Below are 7,793 nucleotides of genomic sequence, written 5' to 3'. Positions count from 1 at the left end.
TGCTAAATCATATCTTATCGTATCTGTTACTTTAAACTTTACCTGACATATCCCGCAAATTCCTCCATAATCTACGAAATCTTTTGTTCTATATCTATGAATATTCTATGTAATTAGAATACCATCCGATAACCTAAAATCATTTCATATCTAAAAAAATCCTTATTCAATCGTAGGAAATGGAATTCATCATTAATTCAAGTTCCTCGAATTCTGAAATGGAATCCCACTCCAGCTCTGAAAGCAGTGTGACCGGAATGGATCAACCAATCAGCCATGATCTATTCTGGATGAATTGGGGATGGGTTCGTAGCCTCCTCAATCATTGGAGACAAGAAGAAGGTGATCCCTTCCATCCACCCCATTGCCCTCTTAACGAAGAACCTGAAGCACTTACCGGCGAACCAATCCAAAACACCATTTTCTCTCTCATTTCCAGAGTATCTCGTCACGATTATATACTACATCAAATTCTAGATTATATTTATCCACTCGCCCGAACCGACAATCACCCCGGTATAATAGAAGAAGTCAACGAGCTTCGCGCTCGGGTAGTGGCTTTGGAGAATATGGTGCAAAGATTACAGACACCAGCAGCAGCACCAGTAGCATAACCAGTACCACCATCATCAACGCCAACAGTACCATAACCACCTCCAACCACAACTGCGTCGTAAACCTCAACTTCACAATCTGTCCCATGAGCATCAACGTCATACGCACCGTAGATACCAAGGAGTACCAACAACAATAACTGATGAAGTATTAATTCATAACTTCATTGGAGAAACATTCCGCGGCGATTATGTAATCTCTAAAGTCTTAGAGATTATCTAATCTAGCCCTAACCATAAATCAGTTAAACGAACCAAAATGATAGAAGGAAGAGTAGAAACCCTGACAAAAATGGTGTGTGATTAACAAGCTAAACTTGCTTTACCAACAACATCAACAGTACCGTCAGCGTTACCAGCATCGTCAGTACAGTCAACATCCGAATCAACAACACCGATAACATCACAAACTCCGTCAGTTCAAGAATCACTATGGACATCATTACGAATCAATAACGTGAATATTGTATCAACGAGTTATGAAGAATTAACTCATTCCCTCTGAAGAAATTATATGTATATTATATATATATATATATATATATATATATATATATATATATATATATATATATATATATATATATATATATATATATATATATATATATATATATATATATATATATATATATTTTGAAATAAATCTTTCCGTGCTAAGCTATTGTGTGTGAATCTTAACTACTCGGTTAATTCATATTACAAATATGCAATAATGTACGTCCTTCGGTCGCAACTTAACCAGCGTTAACTACAATCTCTGTCGCAATTCAACAAATTCCAATTCATAATAAATCAAGTATATATTTGATTTTACACTTTCATCATCGATGTACCCGAAACTTTTCAGATAACATCATTCGTACTTTGCGAAATTCACAAGAATTCCACGAACCGAACATCATACATCAACAAATAACGAAGTATTGATTCATAATTTCAATGTCATTAAAGAAATACTGCGTAAAAGTTATGTACTTTTTAAAGCCTTTAGGGATTATTCAATTCTAGTTTCAACCGTAAATCAAATGAGTTTAATTTAACATTAACTCATTAAATCTATTTTACATCTGAAGAAAATATACATATATATATTTTTTCATAAAGACTGTAATAAAATTCTTTTGTACAAAATATTAATTGTGAAATTTTTTTTAACGGGTAGGTAATACCCGAGAGATATATAAATTCACAATTAATATGTTACATTCTTCGAATCTGATTCAACAAATCATCCATTATACTCCCTACTTTCACAATAATATACATTCTTTTATAGAAATCAAAACAACCATACTCATTCAAAATTTAATTACATATTCTGATTTTGAAATCTCAAAATTCAACTTGAGATATGACCAAAATCATCACTCTTAGATCCTTACATCTTTCACAAGCTATATTTTGACTTCAAAACTGTGTTAGAACATCAAATGTATGTTAACGATTACAATCTGTGTTCAAACCCTTCGAAAATTTCTGAAGACACTTCGAATGATGAGAAATCGAGATGATGATCCAACCACATGTTACCCACAGTTATGTACCCGAAAAACTCTTGAAACCAAAGTAAAAGTTTAAACAACGTATCCGGGTCAGATTCTTTGGCATTTATTAGCAAAAATAACTTTGCGACTCCTATTCAAAGTAGCCAATTTTGTCACAGCTCGAGCAAGTCAACTTCGACTTTTCAGTCAGACTAACCTTATTATAACCTTGAGATATACACCATCGTTACCAGGGAACCTTTTACATTCCACCACATTATTAACAGATGTACCAACAACTTCATTACCCTTTGACTTTAGCCTCTCCAAAAAGTCATTATAATTATTCATTGAAACCCCATCATTTAGTCATTGGCATCTTGTAATGAGAATTGCCATACGAATCATTGGGAATTAGCAATCAGTATTTTGAAATCTCGCAGCATGTCTACGCCAACAGTTATATGTGTATATATAACGTCTATCTTCAGGACTTAATTTGAATGTGAAGTTTCTGAAAAACACTCCGAACTACGAATTGGTTCTCCGAAAATGGAAAAAATACTGATGAAGCAGCAAAAACTATAAATGACTTTAAACGGTAAAAGCTGGATGATAATGATGAAGTGTGCTGGCAAAGCGCAGAAAAAGAGAAGTTTTGGAACTGGAAAACGGATTGAGCAAAGTAGGAAGGAGGCTGTGGACAAATTACAAAGACTGAACCTAACTTCAAAGGATCCAAATGATTCAGTACCTGCTGAAGTCATTAACGAATACCTTGCTCCTGACTCTAAACCCCTGCGGACAATATTCTTCATCATCCTCTGATATTAGAAATTCTAAAATATCATCATATCTTTCATTATAAATATCCTCCATATTTCTGAAGATATTTTCTTAATTTTTCTTATTTGAAATCATTTACCTCTTCGCGCTATCTTTATTACATCATAAAAGAAACTATTTTAGTTTCCAAATTCTGAAACATTCAAGTTTAAAATAGGAATATTTTGAAGTAGTGTTGGGAACTGAAGCATGAATTAGTATAATATAATGACACTTGATCAATGTGATTATATTACAGTAAGTCATGCTGAGTTTCTAAATGGAACGTGATGATTCATAGATTATAACATCATCATGTGCCATGTTATACGACTCTTGTATTCTATTTAACCTCTAAAATATCAAGAAAATATTTCTTGATGATTCGGCCTTTTCCAAGATATTCTAGTAATTTGACAAGTCAAGATCGTGCCATCACAATTTCCTTCCTAGAACATTAACAATGTTCATTCCGAAATTCATATCTGTGAATTCTGGACCATTACAAGCGGTGTTTAATCGCAAGAAGAAGAAACGAAAGGACAAAACTCCAAAATAGAAATTGGGGTATAAATTGCAGCAAATAAAAGAGAGCATTAACTGTGAATGATAATGATTATAGAAGACAGAAGTAGAGACTTTGAAATATAAGGGAACATATAAAGCCCAACGACAAACCAGAAATTATAAACCATATATATCGATGCATATAGCAATATAAAGACACGGGAGAACTAGAAACACTATAAACCCAAGAGTATAGTAGAAGTAAATAGATTCTTCCGGCAGTAGATGAAAAAGAAGAATGACCGATATGAAAGTTAGAAGTATATCGAGAATCAGAACTGGATAGAGCATATTGATGAATACTTTAAAATATGAGTTGAGGGGAGAAAGAATAGAAGGTGATGAAACATGACTAGGAACTTAGAAATCAACAGATTTAACTCACATAATGGCGGAATAAGTGAATCAAACCCTCTAGTGAATATGTTAAGTTGTTTTTTTTTTTTTTGGTTAATTTAGTCAAACCACAACTAAATCAAGTGTGATTAGATCAACACCTAGAGCTATTATTCACCACCTGAGTGATTTAGACTGAGAGAGAATCGGAGGAGCTCACTAGATCTGAGTGTGTGTAACAAATGAGAGGCTTAACCTAAAATGAAGAACATAAGAATTTATATACCCCTGCTGTTGACTCACCCATACGATTCATTCATCACACGTACGAGTTGGCTTCATCAGCTGTACGGGTGATCACTCACTCGTGTCTTCTCATTTAGGTTGTAATTGTGACTTAGCTCAGCATCAACCGTGCGTATGAGACTGTCAGCCGTACTAGTGAGGCTTCACTCGTACGTCTGACTAAGTCTAACATAGTTAAACATCTAAATCTCGTTCATGCAGTTCCTGTAACCACATACAAACACGGATAGGATAATAACGAGCAATCATGGTGGCCTGTAAACTGTTGTACCTGCAATGGACGTGGGTAGATGTCTAGGGACTTGCATAGAATGCATCAACAGAAGGTGTGAATTGTAAGGAAATGAAGGAAGTGAATTTATAAGAAAATCTCCGACAGAACAATTAAAATGGACGATCGCATTTAAAGCGAATCCTAATTCCCTTGATTACCGGAGAGTCAAATCATATTAAGAAGATTTTCTTCAAATCCCTTGAAATCTGGGAATCAATCATATCTACATCAAATGATAAGATGAATCTACACTTACTCATTTCACTCTTCTATGTTAGCTTCATTCGTACTCTTCATATAAATGGATTCTTTATCCAAATTATTCGCTGATGATAAAACTCTAATTTTCAGCCCGTTTGCATCATGAAAACATATTTATTATCATTCACGACCTTTCCACTCAAATTTCGAGACGAAATTTCTTTAACGGGTAGGTACTGTGACAACCCGGAAATTTCCAACCAAATTTAAACTTTAATCTTTATATGTTTCCGACACGATAAGCAATATTTGTTAAGTTAAATTGTAAGAATTTTAAACTATGTTCATACATTCATTCAACCTCGACCAAGTTCCAACGATTCACGAACCATTAAATGAATATGATTATATATGTATATGTGTATATATATTATAACTTGAAACGTAAACAAAATATTAGATTAAATACTTTATATGATTGTATCTATTTTAAAATATTTATCAATGGAATTAGAAGATAAGATCAAATGATTGAATTATCAGATATATTGAATTATGATTACAAGTCTCTGTTGAAAGGCCCACGTTGATTTGAGAAATCTTTCCGTTTTAACAATATTCGAAAAATGGTAAAGTGATTTATAAATAAGAACAAATTGTCAATCATTAAGAACTAGACAAAGGATAGTGGAAGATTGAATCTCATAAAGACTCGATTGATCTATTTAGTTTCAAACGTACAAAAACGTTTTCAGTTTAAAAAGAACTTTATTATTAAAACGTATATAACTTTTATAAATATCTAGAACCACTTTTGACAACTCATTACTTAACTAGTATGATAAAGATAACGATATTTATATTTTATTTTATTAAATATATATAACGATTTAAATTAATATTATATATATTTATACGTAAATTATACGTACATAGTTTTATACTTTTACTATACTTAAACTTTACCTTTACTTTATTTTTACTTTACTTTAACTTTAATAATTCACTTTAATAATTCATACTTTAATAATTCACTTTAATAATTCATACTTTAATAATTCACTTTAATAATTCATACTTTAATAATTCGCTTTAATAATTCATACTTTAATAATTCACTTTAATAAATCATACTTTAATAATTCACTTTAATAATTCAAAAGTCTATTATAAATAGAATTCAATAGGTTTCATTATTTCATAGAAACTTGAAAATATTTTTCTCTAAACTCTCTCAATCGATTTACATATATATATTTACTCCGTATTATTTCAAGATATTATTAGTATACATAAAATATTATGACGGAGTGCTGTCCGAGTGATTTCGAAATTGTTTTTCGAGTAGGATAGGATTAAGGAAATTATGGGTTATAGCTATGGAGGTGATTGAGTATGGTTCATGGGTATACTCGTGAGGTCAATATAGTATTTATCATTTCCGTTGCGTCTACGTACCTTTCCTGCAATATTGAATCTCAATATTGATACGTGAGTACTCATAATTTAACTTTTACATACTAATAGTGTATATCTGACTAGTGCTCGAGTATTTAGGATTATGCATGCTTGTACTTTTGATATTGCCCTTAGACAGGTTAGGTTGAATCTTGAATAAGTTACACTTGCGGTTGAGATAAGGTATAAGATATGCATGTCCTTGGAAAGCTAGCGAAAAATTAAGGACTTTTCCTTTAGATATCGAATGGCTTCGATGAACGGATTAGAAGTTATAATCAATTAAATTTTCGATATTTTTATTAAAAATGATTATTATTATCGTCGTTTTTATCGTCGTTCTAGTTTTATCTTATTATTATCATTATTATTATCTTTATCAATAAAAGGGATTTATCATTAAAAATTGTTTTTTTTATTATTACTATCGTTATTATCGTTAAAGTTATAATTAGTATTATTATTATTATTATCCAATTATTATTATTATTATTATTAGTATTATTATTATTATTATTATTATTATTATTATTATTAATATATATATCATTATTTAAAAATGGATATTGTCATTGTTATTATTATTATTACTATATTATCATTAAGATAATTATTAGTATTATCGTTAAAAATGTTATAGTAACTATCATTATTAATATTAGTGTAATTAAAATAAATATTTGTAACACCTAATTATTTTGATTACTATTATTATCATTATTATGAACACGATATAAAAGACGATTAAAAGCTATTAAACGAAACGATTAGGAAATAATGAGTAAGAGTATCATGATGAAATTAAAATATTATAAGATATTGATTTAGATAAAATTATCGTTCTTATTATTTTTATCATTACTATTATTATTAAAAGTATCGTTAGTATTAAAACTATCATTTTAACAAAAATTATCATTTTAATAGAAATGTCATTGTTACTATAAAATATCATTATTATTATTATTATTTTAAATAGAATTATTATTTTAAAGATAATATTAAAAATTATCGTAAATATTAAAGTTATCATAATTAGAATTATCGTTTTATCATAATGTCATCTTAGTAATTATAAATATTGATATTTTTATAATAATAATTATTATTACAAAATAATACAACTTTTACTTACTATCATTATAGATATTATTTTATCAAATAAATATGTGATACAAACATATTTTACTACGTGTAATAACTTACTTTAATAATACCGATCATATTATCTTTATGATATTAAATTAACCCTATAAATTTTATTACTTAATATATATAAAAGTATATTTTATTATATAAATTTAATATAAAATTTTATTTATTAATAAATAAATTATATTATTTACTTTAATAAATCTTTTAAAAATATAAAACGACGATATTTAAACTATATATTAATCATGTATAGATTTTTGGAAATTATTTTGAGTCAAATTTACTTTTGTTGACTTTTGCATATTAGTTTCGAGCATTAGGATTGTGGTACACTATGACTTGACCTAATTTGTTAGACAAATATTGACCAACACATAATTATATATAATTAATTTAGGTTCGTGAATCCGAGGCAAACCTTGCACTTGTTCAATGACGTTATATGTATTTTTACTATGAAATACAGTATGGTGAGTTTCATTTGCTCCCTTTTTAAATGCTTTTGCAATATATATTTTTGGGACTGAGAATACATGCGCTGCTTTTATAACTGTTTTACGAAATAGACAC

This window comes from Rutidosis leptorrhynchoides, chromosome 11, assembly GCF_046630445.1.
Source record: "Rutidosis leptorrhynchoides isolate AG116_Rl617_1_P2 chromosome 11, CSIRO_AGI_Rlap_v1, whole genome shotgun sequence".
Lineage (NCBI taxonomy): Eukaryota > Viridiplantae > Streptophyta > Magnoliopsida > Asterales > Asteraceae > Rutidosis > Rutidosis leptorrhynchoides.
This window is presented reverse-complemented; position numbering follows the sequence as displayed.